We start from the raw sequence: 20,500 nt of genomic DNA on the forward strand, positions 1-20,500 counted from the left end.
ATTGTAGGCTAGCGCTAGGCTACATTGTAATCTGTTCTAGTTTTATGTCGATGAGATTATTATGCTATATGAAAATCCAACCTGGATGTAGGACCGACTGTCCCCATTTCTATCAGCTACATTTCTGAAAATGTTTTTCAGGCCACGGTGGGGTCGAATCCTACTTGACCGTGCAGTCGCCTATAATGCACGGCTCGTGGAGACAATAGTTCCATTGTTTCCTATGTTTGGTTAGGGGGAAGTGTGGAGGTATTAGGTAAATAACATGCCTCGCAGGAATGTTACAGTAGGCCTAATGTCATTATTGCTTTATCAATTATAAGTGATGCAGGCTAATACACGATGCATATACATGCTTCAACACGCCCATAACATCTGTCACGATGTAATAGATCATTGTTTGTGTGTGTTTTCTACTCATTCATTCATTTGTACTCAGTTCTCAACTGGGCCACACAGTTGCTGTGAAAATATCAAAGAAGTCATTGAAGTCAGCCAGTGTTTGGAGGGAAACAGATTAAGCCTGGCTATGCTAGACTGGGTCCAGTAAAAACCACCAGGCTGGACCAGGGCTGCTGGACACACTTAGGACAACATTAGGTCTAGTCCCAAATGGCACCCTATTCCCTTTATAGTGCACTACTTTTCTCCAGGGTTCATAGGGCCTGGTCAAAAGCAGTGCACTATAAAGGGAATAGGTTTGATTTGGGATGCACACAGGGTCTGAAAGGTCAACAATAAAGCCACCTGCTCCTTTTCAATGCCTGATGTCGGCCATTGGCTTTTGACCCCACTGTGACCTTTCTACATGCCAGGCTTTAATATCACTTGTGCATGTGTAATCCTCCATGTTGTTGTGTCTAGTCTATTGAGGTGTGTGTCAGCTCTTATTCATGTTCAGTGAGCTTACTACACACAACTAAACCTAGCCTGTTCTCTCATTCCACTCAAGTGCCTCTTAGAGCCACCATAAGCCTGGCCAGTGACAGCAATGCTTTTTACTGCCAGGTATTATGGTGGTGACTGACTGAATGGTGACTGGTGACTGACTGAATGGTGAATGGTGACTGGTGACTGACTGAATGGTGACTGACTGAATGGTGAATGGTGACTGGTGACTGACTGACTGGTGACTGACTGAATGGTGAATGGTGACTGGTGACTGACTGAATGGTGACTGGTGACTGACTGAATGGTGATGCTTCTGTATAAGGCTGCTCCTCTTACTCAACCACACCTTGACAACCGCAACCCTTTCCGTTCACACACAGCAGCGCTGGGGCTGTGGTGTGTGTATGAGTGTGTGTATGTGTACTGGGTGTCAGCGGTGAATGATTTATGAGTATGCAAATGAGGCTGTCAGAGGACAGTGTGGTATGCCCTGAAGGCCTGTAGGGGACAGAAACACACACATACATATTCACACACACACACATACTGACATATCAAAGCAGAGAGTGACAGACAGAGGGAAAGAATGACTGAATGAAAAAACAGGGAGAGAGAGAGCAACAGAATGAGGCACAGACAGAGGGAGAGAGAGAGAGCGACAGAATGAGACACAGGCAGAGGGAGAGAGAGAGTGACAGAATGAGACACAGACAGAGGGAGAGAGAGAGAGCGAGAGAATGAGGCACAGACAGAGGGAGAGAGAGAGAGACAGAATGAGGCACAGACAGAGGGAGAGAGAGAGTGACAGAATGAGGGAGAGAGAAAGAGCGACAGAATGAGACACAGACAGAGGGAGAGAGAGAGTGACAGAATGAGACACAGGCAGAGGGAGAGAAAGAGCAACAGAATGAGACACAGGCAGAGGGAGAGAAAGAGCAACAGAATGAGACACAGGCAGAGGGAGAGAAAGAGCAACAGCATGAGACACAGGCAGAGGGAGAGAGAGCGACAGAATGAGACACAGGCAGAGGGAGAGAGAGTAATGACAGCCCGACAGAAAATGAAATGAAATTGTGACTGACCATGGAACACTCCACTCCACTATTTACAGTTATCTGTTGTGGTTCTCAGTAATGAACCAATTGTCTGCTCTCAATGGAACTGTCACAGAGTTGTTTACCAGAGCCATGACAAAGAACCGAGGGTGCCGCAGCAAAAACCATTAAGACAAAGAGGAATTGATGAGGGGAAGGAGGGAGAATGCTGAGGCTCGCACTGTCACGAATCTCAACATTAGTTTTTACTTGTTTTTCTGCAGTTGAACAAATAATGAATATTGATCATGTAATCATGGTGAATGGGCTATTTTCTTTGCAATCATGTGGAACTGCAAATTGAGTGATTATTCATAGAAAATTACTGTGACAATGACTTCTTCTCATCACAATAGAGGTGTACTAGACAGGTAGTATAGGTGAACAGGCCTCCATTCACTAATGTTACAATGACAGTGCCCTCTACTGGTTGGAAATGGTGGTGCATGAAAACAACAACAGTCAAACGCTTGCTGAACAGTCGGAAAGACAAGCAAAATATTTTAGTTTTTTGCTAATCTAGACGCTTATTCTCAAAATTGTGTTGGAATAGGGAGAGGGGAGGACTGTCAATGGAACAGGGAAAGAGCAGGACTGTTGATGGAATAGGGAGAGAGCAGGACTGTCGATGGAATAGAGAGAGGGGGGGACTGTCAATGGAATAGGGAGAGAGCAGGACTGTCGATGGAATAGGGAGAGGGGGAGGACTATCGATGGAATAGGGAGAGAGCAGGACTGTCGATGGAATAGAGAGAGGGGGAGGACTGTCGATGGAATAGGGAGAGGGGGAGGACTGTCAATGGAACAGGGAGAGGGGGAGGACTGTCAATGGAACAGGGAGAGGGGGAGGACTGTCGATGGAATAGGGAGAGGGGGAGGACTGTCAATGGAACAGGGAGAGGGGGAGGACTGTCGATGGAATAGGGAGAGGACTGTCGATGGAATAGGGAGAGGACTGTCAATGGAACAGGGAGAGGGGGAGGACTGTCAATGGAACAGGGAGAGAGCAGGACTGTCGATGGAATAGGGAGAGGGGGAGGACTGTCGATGGAATAGGGAGAGGGGAGGACTGTCGATGGAATAAGGAGAGGGGGAGGACTGTCGGTGGAATAGGGAGAGGGGGAGGACTGTCGATGGAATAGGGAGAGGGGAGGACTGTCGATGGAATAGGGAGAGGGGGAGGACTGTCGATGGAATAGGGAGAGGGGAGGACTGTCGATAGAATAGGGAGAGGGGAGGACTGTCGATGGAATAGGGAGAGGGGAGGACTGTCGATGGAATAGGGAGAGGGGAGGACTGTCGGTGGAATAGGGAGAGGGGAGGACTGTCGGTGAAATAGGGAGAGGGGGAGGACTGCCGATGGAATAGGGAGAGGGGAGGACTGTCGGTGGAATAGGGAGAGGGGGAGGACTGTCGGTGGAATAGGGAGAGGGGAGGACTGTCGGTGGAATAGGGAGAGGGGGAGGACTGTCGATGGAATAGGGAGAGGGGAGGACTGTCGATGGAATAGGGAGAGGGGAGGACTGTCGATGGAATAGGGAGAGGGGGAGGACTGTCGATGGAATAGGAAGAGGGGATGACTGTCAGTGGAATAGGGAGAGGGGAGGACTGTCGATGGAATAGGGAGAGGGGAGGACTGTCGATAGAATAGGGAGAGGGGAGGACTGTCGACAGAATAGGGAGAGGGGAGGACTGTCGACAGAATAGGGAGAGGGGAGGACTGTCGACAGAATAGGGAGAGGGGAGGACTGTCGACAGAATAGGGAGAGGGGAGGACTGTCGATGGAATAGGGGGAGGACTGTCGATAGAATAGGGAGAGGGGAGGACTGTCGATAGAATAGGGAGAGGGGGAAGACTGTCGATAGAATAGGGAGAGGGGAGGACTGTGGACAGAATAGGGAGAGGGGAGGACTGTCGACAGAATAGGGAGAGGGGAGGACTGTCGATGGAATAGGGAGAGGGGGAGGACTGTCGATAGAATAGGGAGAGGGGAGGACTGTCGATAGAATAGGGAGAGGGGGAAGACTGTCGATGGAATAAGGAGAGGGGGAGGACTGTCGATGGAATAGGGAGAGGGGGAGGACTGTCGATGGAATAGGGAGAGGGGGAGGACTGTCGATGGAATAGGGAGAGGGGAGGACTGTCGATGGAATAGGGAGAGGGGGAGGACTGTCGGTGGAATAGGGAGAGGGGAGGACTGTCGATGGAATAGGGAGAGGGGGAGGACTGTCGATGGAATAGGGAGAGGGGAGGACTGTCGATAGAATAGGGAGAGGGGGAGGACTGTCGGTGGAATAGGGAGAGGGGAGGACTGTCGATGGAATAGGGAGAGGGGAGGACTGTCGATAGAATAGGGAGAGGGGAGGACTGTCGATGGAATAGGGAGAGGGGGAGGACTGTCGATGGAATAGGGAGAGGGGGAGGACTGTCAATGGAATAGGGAGAGGGGAGGACTGTCGATGGAATAGGGAGAGGGGAGGACTGTCGATAGAATAGGGAGAGGGGAGGACTGTCGATGGAATAGGGAGAGGGGAGGACTGTCGATAGAATAGGGAGAGGGGGAGGACTGTCGGTGGAATAGGGAGAGGGGAGGACTGTCGATGGAATAGGGAGAGGGGAGGACTGTCGATAGAATAGGGAGAGGGGAGGACTGTCGATGGAATAGGGAGAGGGGGAGGACTGTCGATGGAATAGGGAGAGGGGGAGGACTGTCAATGGAATAGGGAGAGGGGAGGACTGTCGATGGAATAGGGAGAGGGGAGGACTGTCGATAGAATAGGGAGAGGGGAGGACTGTCGATGGAATAGGGAGAGGGGGAGGACTGTCGATGGAATAGAGAGAGGGGGAGGACTGTCGATGGAATAGAGAGAGGTGGAATAAGTGGAGTGGAGATATTGAAAGTGAAAATGGGAGAAAAAATAGAGTTTATTTTAAACCCAAAGAGAGAGTCAGTCTGTGACGGGCCTCAGCTCAGTGGTTCTTGTCACTGTGATTTATTACAGTCAAATATCACAATACTGAGATTACGGAAAGAAAGTGTACGCACACACACACACACTGTACAGACACAGACAAACACACACACACACATACATACACACACGCATACACACACTGTACATTCACAAACGAGAAACCGATCAAGAAGCAGGGAGAAACCAGAAACAGGGTTCTCAATCACTGAGGCTGAAACTTCAGCCAATCGTCAAATTGACCCTTAAACTGGCGACTTCCCAGTAAATAACATTGTCTTTAAAGAGCTCCATTCCACACTTATTTCCACTGCCTCACCCAGCAACAGAGATAGAGATTGTGACGGGTTCCCAAATGAAGACAAAGCATTTGTTCATTCTCAGAACTCTGGAGTTTAATCAGCGTGTCGGTACAGAACAGTCAATCAGGATCCGTCAACCCTTAAGAGCATTCCCATCAGTCACTGCTTCTCTCTGAGGACAAGATATTCACACCACAGGGATATGTCAGCCTTGAGGGGGTGTGTGTGTGTGTGTCAGATTCTGGAACCATCCCATTAGGTGTGTGATAATTCTGTTTAGGTAAACTAATTGTGAGGAGTTTCTTTGACCCACAACGCACCGCTTCAGTCACGCCACCTCATTTTCACTAAGCCACTGCATCTGTTTGTTGTAATGATTAAAGCTGAACACATTTTCTTAATCTCTTGAAATCATAATGTCCCTTAGAATCACTCCATTACTGCATTTTCTGGCTGGTTGGCATCCAATAAGAGGCTTTGCCGAGCAGAACAATCCAATAAAAAGTTATGAATGTTTAATCAGCGTTTATGCCGCCTTTCACATAACCTTCATGTGCCAAAAAAAGAACTAATTTTTCATCAAGACTAGCAATATTACTAACTTTCAGAATGACAAATGGGCTTCATCAAATACTTTCCAGCTGCATTAAAGTTCCCATTTGATATACAGTGCCAAAGATATCACATGCAATAACTTGAGATTTAACGGCCATTGCCTAGTATTGATGTACTGCTGGACTAAGAAAAGTTCAACTTTGTGTACTGTATGTGTGTGTGTTTGTGTGTGCATGTGTGTGTGTAGGCTACTGTGCGTGTGTTGTGTGTGCATGTGTGTGTGTAGGCTACTGTGCGTGTGTTGTGTGTGCGAGCGTGCATGCATGTTGTGTCCATCAGACGACTCAGTCTGTTTGCTCACAGAATGGTCCTGGGGTCTCACAAGCCAACAGGGGAAGGTCCCTAGTCCACCAAGCCAACCGGGGAAGGTCCCTAGTCCACCAAGCCAACTGGGGAAGGTTCCTAGTCCACCAAGCCAACCGGGGAAGGTCCCTAGTCCACCAAGCGAACCGGGGAAGGTCCCTAGTCCACCAAGCCAACAGGGGAAGGTCCCTAGTCCACCAAGCCAACCGGGGAAGGTCCCTAGTCCACCAAGCCAACCGGGGAAGGTCCCTAGTCCACCAAGCCAACCGGGGAAGGTCCCTAGGTCACCAAGCCAACCGGGGAAGGTCCCTAGTCCACCAAGCCAACCGGGGAAGGTCCCTAGTCCACCAAGCCAAACAGACCATTTTCACTTTCCATTTCCTAACAACTCCAGCTATTACTGACAATCCTGAAAACGGGCAGATGCTTGTCAGGCTCTGCTTAAGAAAAGTAAACTGAAGGTGAATCACTGAGTTGCTCAGTGCACTTCCAGCAAAACATGGAAATCCTCCACCTGACCATTTGCAGTTTCAATTTCCTATCAGTCCTGGATATTACTGAACAGGGTTCCCCAACTGGCTTCTCTCAGGATATTACTGAACAGGGTTCCCCAACTGGCTCCCCTCAGGATATTACTGAACAGGGTTCCCCAACTGGCTTCCCTCAGGATATTACTGAACAGGGTTCCCTAACTGGCTTCCCTCAGGATATTACTGAACAGGGTTCCTCAACTGGCGTCCCTCAGAATATTACTGAACAGGGTTCCCCAACTGGCTTCCCTCAGGATATTACTGAACAGGGTTCCCCAACTGGCTTCCCTCAGGATATTACTGAACAGGGTTCCCCAACTGGCTTCCCTCACGATATTACTGAACAGGGTTCCCCAACTGACTTCCCTCAGGATATTACTGAAGAAGGTTCCCCAACTGGCTTCCCTCAGGATATTACTGAACAGGGTTCCCCAACTGGCTTCCCTCAGGATATTACTGCTATGGCTTGGTAGTTTGGCACTGACTCCATGTTCTTTTCCATTTGTGTGTGTGTTTGTGTGAGACTGTGTGTGTCACTGTTAGAGTTGACCAGTAGGTGGAAGTAAAAGCTTGTTTTAAAAGTGCTCACTCTAAATTAAAGGGACAATCAGTGTGTGGTTGCAGTAACTGTATGACTTGTGATTATTTTTACAGTCCAGTATGTAACTCTCTTCATAGTGCAGTAAACCACACTTGACAACAGCAGCCCTCTTCCTGAGGACAGAGCTAGCCTGGATGCCATAGACATCACAGGAGGTTGGTGGCACCTTATTTGGGGAGAATGGGCTCGTGGTAATGACTGGAGTGGAATCCGGGAAGGGCATCATTATTTTAAGCCATCCTCCACTCAGCAGGCTGCTGTGGTAGACATGTCCTCATCAGGAGGGCCATGGTCCACTGTCCCAGCCGTCCTCCCCTCAGCAGGCTGCTGTGGTAGACATGTCCTCATCAGGAGGGCCATGGTCCACTGTCTCAGCCGTCCTCCCCTCAGCAGGCTACTGTGGTAGACATGTCCTCATCAGGAGGGTCATGGTCCACTGTCTCAGCCGTCCTCCCCTCAGCAGGCTGCTGTGGTAGACATGTCCTCATCAGGAGGGCCATGGTTCACTGTCCCAGCCGTCCTCCCCTCAGCAGGCTACTGTGGTAGACATGTCCTCATCAGGAGGGCCATGGTTCACTGTCCCAGCCGTCCTCCCCTCAGCAGGCTACTGTGGTAGACATGTCCTCATCAGGAGGGCCATGGTTCACTGTCCCAGCCGTCCTCCCCTCAGCAGGCTACTGTGGTAGACATGTCCTCATCAGGAGGGCCATGGTTCACTGTCTCAGCCGTCCTCCCCTCAGCAGGCTGCTGTGGTAGACATGTCCTCATCAGGAGGGCCATGGTCCACTGTCCCAGCCGTCCTCCCCTCAGCAGGCTGCTGTGGTAAACATGTCCTCATCAGGAGGGCCATGGTCCACTGTCCCAGCCGTCCTCCCCTCAGCAGGCTACTGTGGTAGACATGTCCTCATCAGGAGGGCCATGGTTCACTGTCTCAGCCGTCCTCCCCTCAGCAGGCTGCTGTGGTAGACATGTCCTCATCAGGAGGGCCATGGTCCACTGTCCCAGCCGTCCTCCCCTCAGCAGGCTGCTGTGGTAAACATGTCCTCATCAGGAGGGCCATGGTCCACTGTCCCAGCCGTCCTCCCCTCAGCAGGCTGCTGTGGTAAACATGTCCTCATCAGGAGGGCCATGGTCCACTGTCCCAGCCGTCCTCCCCTCAGCAGGCTGCTGTGGTGGACATGTCCTCATCAGGAGGGCCATGGTCCACTGTCCCAGCCGTCTTCCCCTCAGCAGGCTGCTGTGGTAGACATGTCCTCATCAGGAGGGCCATGGTCCACTGTCCCAGCCGTCCTCCCCTCAGCAGGCTGCTGTGGTGGACATGTCCTCATCAGGAGGGCCATGGTCCACTGTCCCAGCCGTCCTCCCCTCAGCATGCTGCTGTGGTGGACATGTCCTCATCAGGAGGGCCATGGTCCACTGTCCCAGCCGTCCTCCCCTCAGCAGGCTGCTGTGGTAGACACGTCCTCATCAGGAGGGCCATGGTCCACTGTCCCAGCCGTCCTCCCCTCAGCAGGCTGCTGTGGTAGACACGTCCTCATCAGGAGGGCCATGGTCCACTGTCCCAGCCGTCCTCCCCTCAGCAGGCTACTGTGGTAGACACGTCCTCATCAGGAGGGCCATGGTCCACTGTCCCAGCCGTCCTCCCCTCAGCAGGCTGCTGTGGTCGACATGTCCTCATCAGGAGGGCCATGGTCCACTGTCTCAGCCGTTGTCCCCTCAGCAGGCTACTGTGGTAGACATGTCCTCATCAGGAGGGCCATGGTCCACTGTCTCAGCCGTCTTCCCCTCAGCAGGCTGCTGTGGTGGACATGTCCTCATCAGGAGGGCCATGGTCCACTGTCCCAGCCGTCCTCCCCTCAGCAGGTTACTGTGGTAGACATGTCCTCATCAGGAGGGCCATGGTCCACTGTCCCAGCCGTCTTCCCCTCAGCAGGCTGCTGTGGTGGACATGTCCTCATCAGGAGGGCCATGGTCCACTGTCCCAGCCGTCTTCCCCTCAGCAGGCTGCTGTGGTAGACATGTCCTCATCAGGAGGGCCATGGTCCACTGTCTCAGCCGTTCTCCCCTCAGCAGGCTACTGTGGTAGACATGTCCTCATCAGGAGGGCCATGGTCCACTGTCCCAGCCGTCCTCCCCTCAGCAGGCTACTGTGGTAGACATGTCCTCATCAGGAGGGCCATGGTCCACTGTCTCAGCCGTCCTCCCCTCAGCAGGCTGCTGTGGTAGACATGTCCTCATCAGGAGGGCCATGGTCCACTGTCTCAGCCGTCCTCCCCTCAGCAGGCTACTGTGGTAGACATGTCCTCATCAGGAGGGCCATGGTCCACTGCCCCAGCCGTCCGCCCCTCAGCAGGCTACTGTGGTAGACATGTCCTCATCAGGAGGGCCATGGTCCACTGTCTCAGCTGTCCTCCCCTCAGCAGGCTGCTGTGGTAGACATGTCCTCATCAGGAGGGCCATGGTCCACTGCCCCAGCCGTCCTCCCCTCAGCAGGCTACTGTGGTAGACATGTCCTCATCAGGAGGGCCATGGTCCACTGTCCCAGCCGTCCTCCCCTCAGCAGGCTGCTGTGGTAGACATGTCCTCATCAGGAGGGTCATGGTCCACTGTCTCAGCCGTCCTCCCCTCAGCAGGCTACTGTGGTAGACATGTCCTCATCAGGAGGGCCATGGTCCACTGTCCCAGCCGTCCTCCCCTCAGCAGGCTGCTGTGGTAGACATGTCCTCATCAGGAGGGCCATGGTCCACTGTCTCAGCCGTCCTCCCCTCAGCAGGCTGCTGTGGTAGACATGTCCTCATCAGGAGGGCCATGGTCCACTGTCCCAGCCGTCCTCCCCTCAGCAGGCTACTGTGGTGGACATGTCCTCATCAGCAGGGCCATGGTCCACTGTCCCAGCCGTCCTCCCCTCAGCAGGCTACTGTGGTGGACATGTCCTCATCAGGAGGGCCATGGTCCACATATGTCAGCTATAGCACATTGCATACAATTTGTTTCAAACGCCTTGCTCATCGGTGTCATCTAATATACACACATCCACACCTCCACATAGACTACACAGGCATGCCTGCACTAACTGGCAAACATCTTTAACCTCCAGTTGACCTTCTATTCTCTATAATAAATAGGAATCCACAGAAAGACTATAGTAGTGGTAGTGGGTAGTGTTAAATAGAGCTGTGTTTGGATAACATCGGGTTAATGTGGCGTCTGTGTGTTTATGCAAGGACATCTGTGTGTTTATGCAAGGACATCTGTGTGTTTATGCAAGGACATCTGTGAGATGATTTCTGAATGTCACTGCTGAAGTTACCACAGGGGGGGAGATGTGTGTGTGACTCCAGTCATACCATTGAAAGGTAAACAGACTCTCTCTGTTCCTCTGGGTCTGCTGTTGGAGCTGGACTAGGGACATAATCTACTGGCCACACTGGAGGAGGGAGGAAGGGAGGAAGCGAGGAAGGAAGGGAGGAAGGAAGGAAGGAAGGGGGAGGGGAGGGAGGGAGAAAGATATAGAGAGAGAAAAAGAGAGAGAGAGAGAGGGCTCTCAGAGAGATAGAAAATGGAGAGAGAGAAGGGATAAGGATCTGGTGGAAAAAACATGAAAAATAAAGATAGAAAGAGAGATACCAACTCTCTCCAAATCATGATAGCATGCATCCATGTTATAACAGACAGGATTATGGGGGGTGTACTTTTGTTGTACGGTACGGGGGAGTGGAACACTGGAAGTAAAATGGTCCTGGGGTCTCACTTCCTGCTCTGGAGCACCACAGACGCCCCTACGGCCCCCAGCTCAACTTTCTCACGCTGAAACCAGAGAACACCAGAGAAGAACACCACCACAGGCCCTCCTCTATCCCAGAGATCCCCCTCTGCCCCTATGCCATGCAGCATCGCCATGGAAACCTGTAATGCACATCACTGTTTTCTGATTTCACACAGATATGGGAGAGACAAAGGTGAACTCAGGTGAACTAGAGTTTGTTATGTGATCGTTCTAGATGTGTGTGTAGGTGGTACGTGCCTTAACTTACCCTTAGCAGATGATTCATATCATGTCCTTCATACCACAACACTATGAGACAACAATGTTTATGCATCATCGCATTACTTAAGGATGATTTGTTTGTCTTTGGAGCGAGAGAGAAAAAAAGAGAGAGAGAGAGAGTGGGAGAGAAGGAGAGAAAGAGAGAGAGAAAGATAGAGAAATAGAGAGCGAGACAAAGAGAGAGAGAGAGAGAGAGAGCGGGAGAGAAGGAGAGAAAGAGAGAGAGAAAGACAGAGAAATAGAGAGCGAGACAAAGAGAGAGTGAGAGAGAGAGAGAGAGAGAGAGAGAGAGAAAGGGTGAGAAAGCCTGAGAGAGCAAGAGAGAGAGAGAGCAAGAGAGAGAGAGAGAGAAAGGGTGAGAAATGCTGAGAGAGCAAGAGAGAGCAAGAGAGAGAGAGAGAGAGAGATATACATATATATATATACAGTGTTACAACACTGTATATATATAATATGACATTTGTAATGTCTTTCTTGTTTTGAAACTTCTGTATGTGTAATGTTTACTGTTAATTTGTATTGTTTATTTCACTTTTGTGTATTATCTACCTCACTTGCTTTGGCAATGTTAACACTGTTAACACAATGTTTCCCATGCCAATAAAGCCCCTTGAATTGAATTGAATTGAATTGAGAGAGAGAGAGAGAGAGAGAGAGAGAGAGAGAGAGAGAGAGAGAGAAAGGGTGAGAAAGGCTGGGAGAGCAAGAGAGAGAGAGAGAGCGGGAGGATGTGGGCTTTCACAGCTTCACAGCTTCCTTAAGTGTCCTGTGGATGACGCACTCACCACCGTAGCAGCATACGTGTTGGGAGCATCAATTCCCAACACAGCCCTCCGGCAATGAGAATCTGGAAGTTTCTCAAATAACTCAAACTGACCTCATTACCCCTCTTCCACCACTCCACACCTCCTCCATCCCTGTCCCCATCACCTCATCCCAGCCTCTATGTGTCTCACACACACACAGTGTCTAACTGCATTACTTCCTCTGACGGGTTAGGGGTCAAGGGTCAGAGATCCCCTTCAACTGTCTCCAGGGAAACGCAGGGAGATGTGAACCTCCATCCGACTGAACGCTGTCCCTCGACGCTGTCACACACTCCCCGTGCCGCCCCCAACCCACCCCTGAGGCCTCGCAATACACTCCCACACACCCTCTCTTCCTCCTCACACACACTGACACACACGCCCCCGGCACAGTTCTCATGGTGCTGGGCCACCCTCCACCCTGTCCTCTGACCTGGCTGTCCCCCAGGGATGTGTTCTTTATCTCAGATACGCAACAACTCCAGTCCCAGGTCCAGGCCCAGGTCCAGGCCCAGGTCCAGGCACCAGACAGGCCATGTGCTGCTGCCGCTCTACAACAGGGAGGTCTTCATTTACTGTCTTTCTTCAGAGCCTGTGTATGGTTGTTTCCATTCTGGTCTTTAATCAATAGTGAATTCATCAGATTTCTCAACAATAACATGAATTAATCAATTGAGTGCCAAGGAAAGACAGAGAGCAGTCGATGCAGAGTGCAGATGAAGTCACACAGGCCCAGAGGACAGAGAAGACTAGAGTACCACTGCTGCACAAACCCAACTGTGTGAGCAGATATTACAATGACCAGACAAACCTACAGGTAACTGACAAAATAAAGGAAACACCAACAAAAAATGTCTTAATAGGGCGTTGGGCCGCCAGAACAGCTTCAGTGCACCTTGATTCTACAATTCTTCCACGAGAAATTCCATCATTTGATATTTTGTTTATGGTGGTGTATTGGGTTGGTTCAATTGGGTTGAGATCTGGTGACTGACACACACACACACACACACACACACACACACACACACACACACACACACACTCTTTAACCTCTTATAAGGATCTCTACAGATCGGTGTCCCACCCACTGGACGGTTGAGCTAACGTAGGCTAATGCGATTAGCATGAGGTTGTAAGTAACAAGAAAATTCCCCAGGACATAGACATATCTGATATTGGCAGAAAGCTTAAATTCTAGTTAATCTAACTGCACTGTCAAATGTACAGTAGCTATTATAGTGAAATAATACCATGCTATTGTTTGAGGAGAGTGCACAGTTTTGAACTTGAAAAGTTATTAATTAACCAATTAGGCACATTTGGGCAGTCTTGATACAACCTTTTGAACAGATATGCAATGGTTCATTGGATCAGTATAAACTTTGCACATACACTGCTGCCATCTAGTGGCCAAAATCTAAATTGCACCTGGAATAATACAAAAAAAAGGGGCGGACCCCCTATGCTCCTTTGAGACCCCTCTTTCAAAATCACTGAGATGTATAAAAAATACATAACCCTAGGCATGATGGGATGTTAATTTAATAATTAAATCAGGAACCACACCTGTGTGGAAGCACCTGCTTTCAATATATGTTGTATCCCACATTTACTGTGTTTAGTGTTTCCTTTATTTTGGCAGTTACCTGTATATTTATGCATACAGTGTACTGTAGGTGGAGAATAATATTGAGGCACACACACACACACACACACACACACACACACACACACACACACACACACACACACACACACACACACACACACAGAGAGAGATGCCCAGACACACACACCAGAGGCGGCAGGTAGGAGGAGCTATAGGAGGATGGGCTCATTGTAATGACTGGAATGGAGTCATGGAACGGAGTCAAACACATTGTTTTCCATGTGGTTGATGTGTTTGGTACCATTCCATTGATTCCATTCCAGCTATTACAATGAGCCTGTCTTCATATAACTCCTCCCACCAGCCTCCTCTGACACACACACACACACACACACACACACACACACACACACACACACACACACACACACACACACACACACACACACACACACACACACACACACACACACACACACACACACACAGTAAGAAAATGAGAAATGACCCATCGAACTCTTTTCGGGTTGTTGAGATGAGTATAATTAATTTGTGTGCGTTCCTAATGACTTTTTCTCTTGGTTATTCTCATTGAATTGGACCACCACAGAGATCAGTAATTACAATCCAGCCTGTGTGTGCTGCTGTGCATGCTAAAGCATTATAACCAGCAGGTAGGAAACCACTGATGAAGGTATTTCCCACCAGAGATCAAAGCAAAATCAGAGATGAATCACCTGGTGCATCCCAAACGGCAGCCAGCGCCCATCTGATGAATCTCCTGCACTTAGCTGACCTTTTAAAAGCTTTATGAAAAGACCACCTATTGAGAGTGAGAGGACCTTTCTAATAACGGCCTAATACTCCACCAGGGGTTTCTACCTGATCCAGACAGAGTGATACTGATTGTATCAGTCTCTCACATTAATTGTGAGAGACATAGAGATAAAGTTATATGAACAATGGGCAGTAAAATCCTCAAAGGAGGTCCCGTAATTAACCGGGGATGAGAGGTAAATCTAATGCCCAAAATTGAGAAAGATGTACGAATTTGAGAGATGTTGAGATGTAGAAAAATTTGAATTAATGATATAGTAAATACATAAGAGATATGGAGATGAGACAGAAAAAGGTCAGTAGGAAAGGATTGGGCGGCTGTAAAAGGAGACGGGACTCCAGGACAGGGGGCAGCGGTAATTTTACAGTGGGCTGTAGACCGAGAGAGAGAGAGAGCGGACAGACAGGAGTTGAATATTTCTTGCTACTCTTGGGGAAATTGCAGGAAAGAGCAGGAAATATTTTTAAAAGGAAGGGAGAAAGTCGAGCCTTTAAATTAGGGATGTTTTCTGGAAATTGTCTAGGCAGTATGGGCCAGAGTTACGACTACAAACAATTATAATAATTGGGTTGTTTGAGGCTCCGTCATTCCAATAGTGATGGTGGTCGAGGGGTGGAACTCTTGCCTACAACGCGGGAGACTCGGGTTCGTGTATCAGACTATGCACCAATAGACTAAAATTAATTCAGATTGTAATCCAACTATTGATATGTTTTGCCTGGAAAGATAGGGTCGCTAGTGTTTGGATAGGATATAAATTGAACGTTTTAATAGAACGATTGAACGATTTCAATGAAATAAGTTGTCTTGCCTAAATGGTCTGCTGGAATAACGTATTGGGAATGGAATCGTATTTAAAATTACTGAATCATAGAAGAGACAGTTACCTAAATCTAAATAAATTCTAAATAATAACGGAGAGATAATTACGATAGTTGTGTCCATCGAAATGTCTTTATTATTATGGATTGACTGACATACGTTATAAACTTAGTGAGAGTACATGGTACTTTAAATTTAGTGAGAGTAAATGGTACTTTAAATTTAGTGAGAGTACATGGTACTTTACATTTAGTGAGAGTACATGGTACTTTAAATTTAGTGAGAGTACATGGTACTTTAAATTTAGTGAGAGTACATGGTACTTTAAATTTAGTGAGAGTACATGGTACTTTAAATTTAGTGAGAGTACATGGTACTTTAAATTTAGTGAGAGTACATGGTACTTTAAATTTAGTGAGAGTACATGGTACTTTTACATTTTGGAGTATAGAAAGTTGGAAAGTTTGGTTTTACTCTTACGATAGAACTAAAGCCGAACTCAGTTTGAGTAGGGAGTGTATTAATTGCTGGAGGAAGGTTGAGTTGTTGATAAATGACGTTGTGATATCATTGCGTGATAACGTAAAACTGTGTCTTACGTAGAATATACAATAACGATACTCAAATTGATTTGAAAGTTGTTCAGGGACAGACTCCCACTATTTTCTGTACTTCTGGCAGTACAATTGTGATTGGGAGACGTTGATTGATGTTAAAAGTTCTGTTCAAAATAAAACATTCATGACCAACGATATTAATTGTGTTTGGCTTGTCGAACCCGTAGAACTGCTGCTGCAGTCAGGCAATGATGTTGTGACTGAGGGGGTGACAGAGAAAATTGTTTGTGTCATTAAGAGGAAAAATGCGTGCATTATAGCTTTGAGAAACTTTTCAAAAGTTGCTAAAAGTTCCAAATGCATTTTTAAAAAGTAGCTGAAATTGTCAGGATAGTCTGAAAAGATGCTAAATATAGGAAAAACAAAATTGCTAGAAGGGCATCACTGGTTGGTTGTGAGAGCTGGGTTATATTTGGCTGTAAGCGATTCAGGTCGGAATAGTTGACTCGTAAAAGTTTTGTGATAGTTTCTGGTTAATGATTTTTGGTTTGATTGTTTAGGTAACACCAGTGAATTTGAAGAGGAAGTTAACGTATTCTAAACATTATAATCTGTTTCCATTACGTGGAACCAGGTCAGGTTGGTAAAGGGAATTGCAGGTTGGTTAATTGACAAGTCCTTTCCCCAGTCACACACACACCTCTGAGACAGGCCTGACCCCCTATCCACCATGACCAACTGATTGATCACAACAATGGCTGTCCCCCAACCTGAACGTTAATATTATTTTAAAGGGACAGTGCACGTTAATCACAGTTGTGGGTATCTAATGGCAGGATATTCCTATTAAGAATTTTGGGAGACTGTCTGCAAAAGGAATGAATGGGTTTCACATATAACCATTGAGGAAATTTAAAACTAATGGATTTGAGGAAGTAGCTAGAATTATCATAATTATTAGGTTTTGTTTGTAGTAAACGTTTGGGTTTGAGGGGAGCTCCATGTTTCCCAGAGACTAGTGATCTTAAAGGGGTACACTCACATATGGAATATTAGGAGTTTTATTTTCTGAGTTTTAATTAAAAACATGAATCCTTTAGATGAAGGGTTCTTTAATATGTCTAATATAGTATGTAACATGACTGTAAAAGGGTGGTATAACCTTTGACCTCTATCATGGCTTTCTCTTGTGGTCTGATCAGCCTCATGGGAGGGCCATTTGGATGGAGATTTAGAGGTAATTTGTGATACTGATTTTAAGGTAAATTGAGTAATTGATAATTATGAATGAGTTTATAGTTATTTTACAAAGTGGTAATTTGAACCAATGAGAAGAAAGAAATGGCATAGCCTTGGATTAATGGTAGATTTATGTTAAGTATTTAGAACATAATCCAGGCCAACAGGACAGGGATAAATTACATTTGTGTTGATTTTGAATTATTGAGAACACAGAGATAACCTTAATCAACCTATGTAATTACTTTGGAGAGGGCCACCCTAGACAGGTAATTTTTCCAAAATCTATGAGTTCAGACAGTGAGACACTTAGTCAAGATTTGGCAACCACCCATATCATTGACAGACAGATAGGAGGAAGGAGGAGCCCTCCCCGCACTGCTAAAACCTTGAAGGTTTGGGAGCAGAGGGGAGAAGGTGGGGAAGGGGGGGGGGGGCAGGAAATCAGCAAAATAGGAGTGACACAGACTGGGTCACGGTTACTGAGGGGAGACAAAAGAGGGAATGAAAACTTAGTTGGTTTCAGGAACTAGGGGGCAGCACAGATAACTCTAAAGTAGATAAGACACTTGACAGAGAATGATACAGGATAGACATGAACGGACGCCCAAGGGAGTATCGGACATGTGGAGAATGAAAGGGGCGATCCTACATGATAAGGTCAGAACATAAGGATAATTTACTAATCTTACCTAAGTCATTGTTTAGAGATGCGACAAGGTTGTTACCTGGGCGGAGCCAGGTATCAAAGGTAGGATGGGACACTTTGTGGCCTATTGGATAAAAAATTCTAGCTAACAAGTTTGCATAGAAGTTGAAGTTATAATCAGATAGAACAAATGAGAAAATGTTTGTTAACCAAACCTATATGTCCAAGATTTTATGCACTACAGGTGAATTACAGGAGAAGGTGATTCACTCAATCCAGTCCCTGAGGAGAATAGACGGGAAGCAGCCCCGTTGGGAGGGGCCATACCAAGTACTCCTGGTAACAGCCTTTGCTGTGAGAATAGCTGAAAGAGCTACCTGGGGCATATCACACATTGTAAGAGGGTAAGACACACTGACACTGTCGAACAATCACAGGGGTAGGAGCAGAACCGAAACCAACAAGGTTCGGGGGTTAACTCTCTGTCTGGGGGTTGAAGAGGGATGCTACATCTAATCTGTCTGGGGGTTAAAGATTCCCTAATACCCGACATTTCCCCGCTGTGAGCTTCATAGAAGTGAAAGTATGGCTTGGCCTCTGGCTGATGATATGTTCTCTGGGAGAGGGTGGGGCTTTACAGGAGTGCTGATTGGTCTGAGCTGTCTTGCTGTGGGAGCAATATTCCTTAATACACCAAGACCCATCCGAGGAGGCTAAAGAGGGTAATCTGACTTATAGTGTAGACAATGAGAATGTGATATTACCAAAGCATTTCAAACGGTCACTGAAACTGAGTAGTATGCTAAGCATGAGAGTAGAGTTAGGGGAGGATATCTCAGTTGAGTTCTATGTAGGGCCTTTTGGGAAGGTATTTGTGTAGATCTCCATGTAATGCGTGGAATCAGGTCATAGCACACACTGAGAGGGGTGGCTACGTAAACTCACATACCCAATATGGGAACAGATGGAGTATGGTAAAGGTGAGGGTTTTTGAATGCCATCCGGAGCAGGGGAAGTATTATATAAAGGTACGACTTACCATCAAGAATGTAAACACCGAGGATCTTGGGTTGTGGTATATTGGCTTTGACCAGGTTTTGACCGATACTATGGTGCAATTCGAGGTAGCAGAGGTAAGAGTCGGTGTGGATGCCAGGGCAAGTCAGAATCCAATCAGTCTCCCTAACAAAACTAATATTCCTGATATAGTCATGCAGGGCCAAGGGCAGGTACGAATAGTCCAGACAAAAGACCTTAAGGAAGTGATTGAGGTGGAGACTGTGTTTGGGGATTCGAATCTATGGTTAGAATGGATTCAATAGACGGCCAGATCAGTAGCTAAAGAAGAATGTTATGCCTGTGCCACAGCTAAACCTAAGTTGACTACCATCCCTTTTCCACTCAATGGAATTAATTCACCTAGGGTAATGGCCTGTATGGTACAGCTGTTTATGAAAGCAGGAATGCCAGATTATGACAGTTGTACTGATCTGCACTATTTGTATCCACATGAACCCCTTAAATCTAGGCTCCCTCCCTTCACAGTGACTGAAGGAAACTATTACTGTTTGGCCCGATACAACAGGAATGGGAAAGATGTAGGGGAAGTGAATACTTGCAACAGCACGGAGAATATTACAGCAGATGAGACCATGAGAGATCTGGCAGGCTGGTTGTGCTCTGGGGATTTCAGTAAGATAAGGAGGCCAAGGGCTGACATCTGGTGGTTGTGGGGGGGAATGACGTTATGGACGAGTTCAAAGCTAGAAATCAGATACTAGCAGGATTGGGATCAAGCATCTTCTGGTGATAACAGCTGCAACTAGGTGGATGGATTGTCAGAATAGAATAGCCTTGGATATGTTACTGACTGTAAAGGGTGGGGGAGGTGTATGAGGTTTTCATCCCCGATAACACAGCTCTAGACGGATCAGTGACCAAAGCCCTGGCAGAGAACTCTGCGGTAGATAATGCTCTTACAAATTGATTTGACAGTATGTTTGGGACATGGAAAATTGTCATAATCACTGTGTTGTGGGCCACTTTCACCTGTATGAGTGTTTTGGTTCTGTGTGAATGCTGTTTTATTCGTGCGTGAAAGGTCTCATTTCTAGGATTCTGGAGAAATCGATGACACAACAGATGGTGAAATACAGACTGATCCCAAGTTCTGACCAGTGGAATGAATGATGAATACATGTTCCCAGACAGAGGATGGATCCGGCTCCTTCACATACGCAGAGCCTATGTGGTATGAAACCATTTTTAAATGTTTAGGTCTCTTCTTGTTTTTATGTTTAGACTGTTTGTTTTAATGAAGATTATAATGAAAATTCTGACAAAAAGAGTTATGATTCTGATGTAGGCCTGGAACAGTCAATGTAAATACATATATTGTTTTTTTTGTGTGGTTGATTTTGAGTATAATGGATAAATCAAATGTAAATATGTATTGTTTTGGTATATTCTTGTATAAAATTAATGTTTACATATAGTGTTTGATATAATGACCCTTATTTAGTCATTAAGGGTGGATTGTTAGGATATTTTATAAAGGTTTAATATAAATGATTAAATAATTCTACCCAGAAACTTAACCATTAGGATTATTTGTTAGGTA

This window comes from Salvelinus alpinus, chromosome 11 (genome assembly GCF_045679555.1).
Source record: "Salvelinus alpinus chromosome 11, SLU_Salpinus.1, whole genome shotgun sequence".
NCBI lineage: Eukaryota > Metazoa > Chordata > Actinopteri > Salmoniformes > Salmonidae > Salvelinus > Salvelinus alpinus.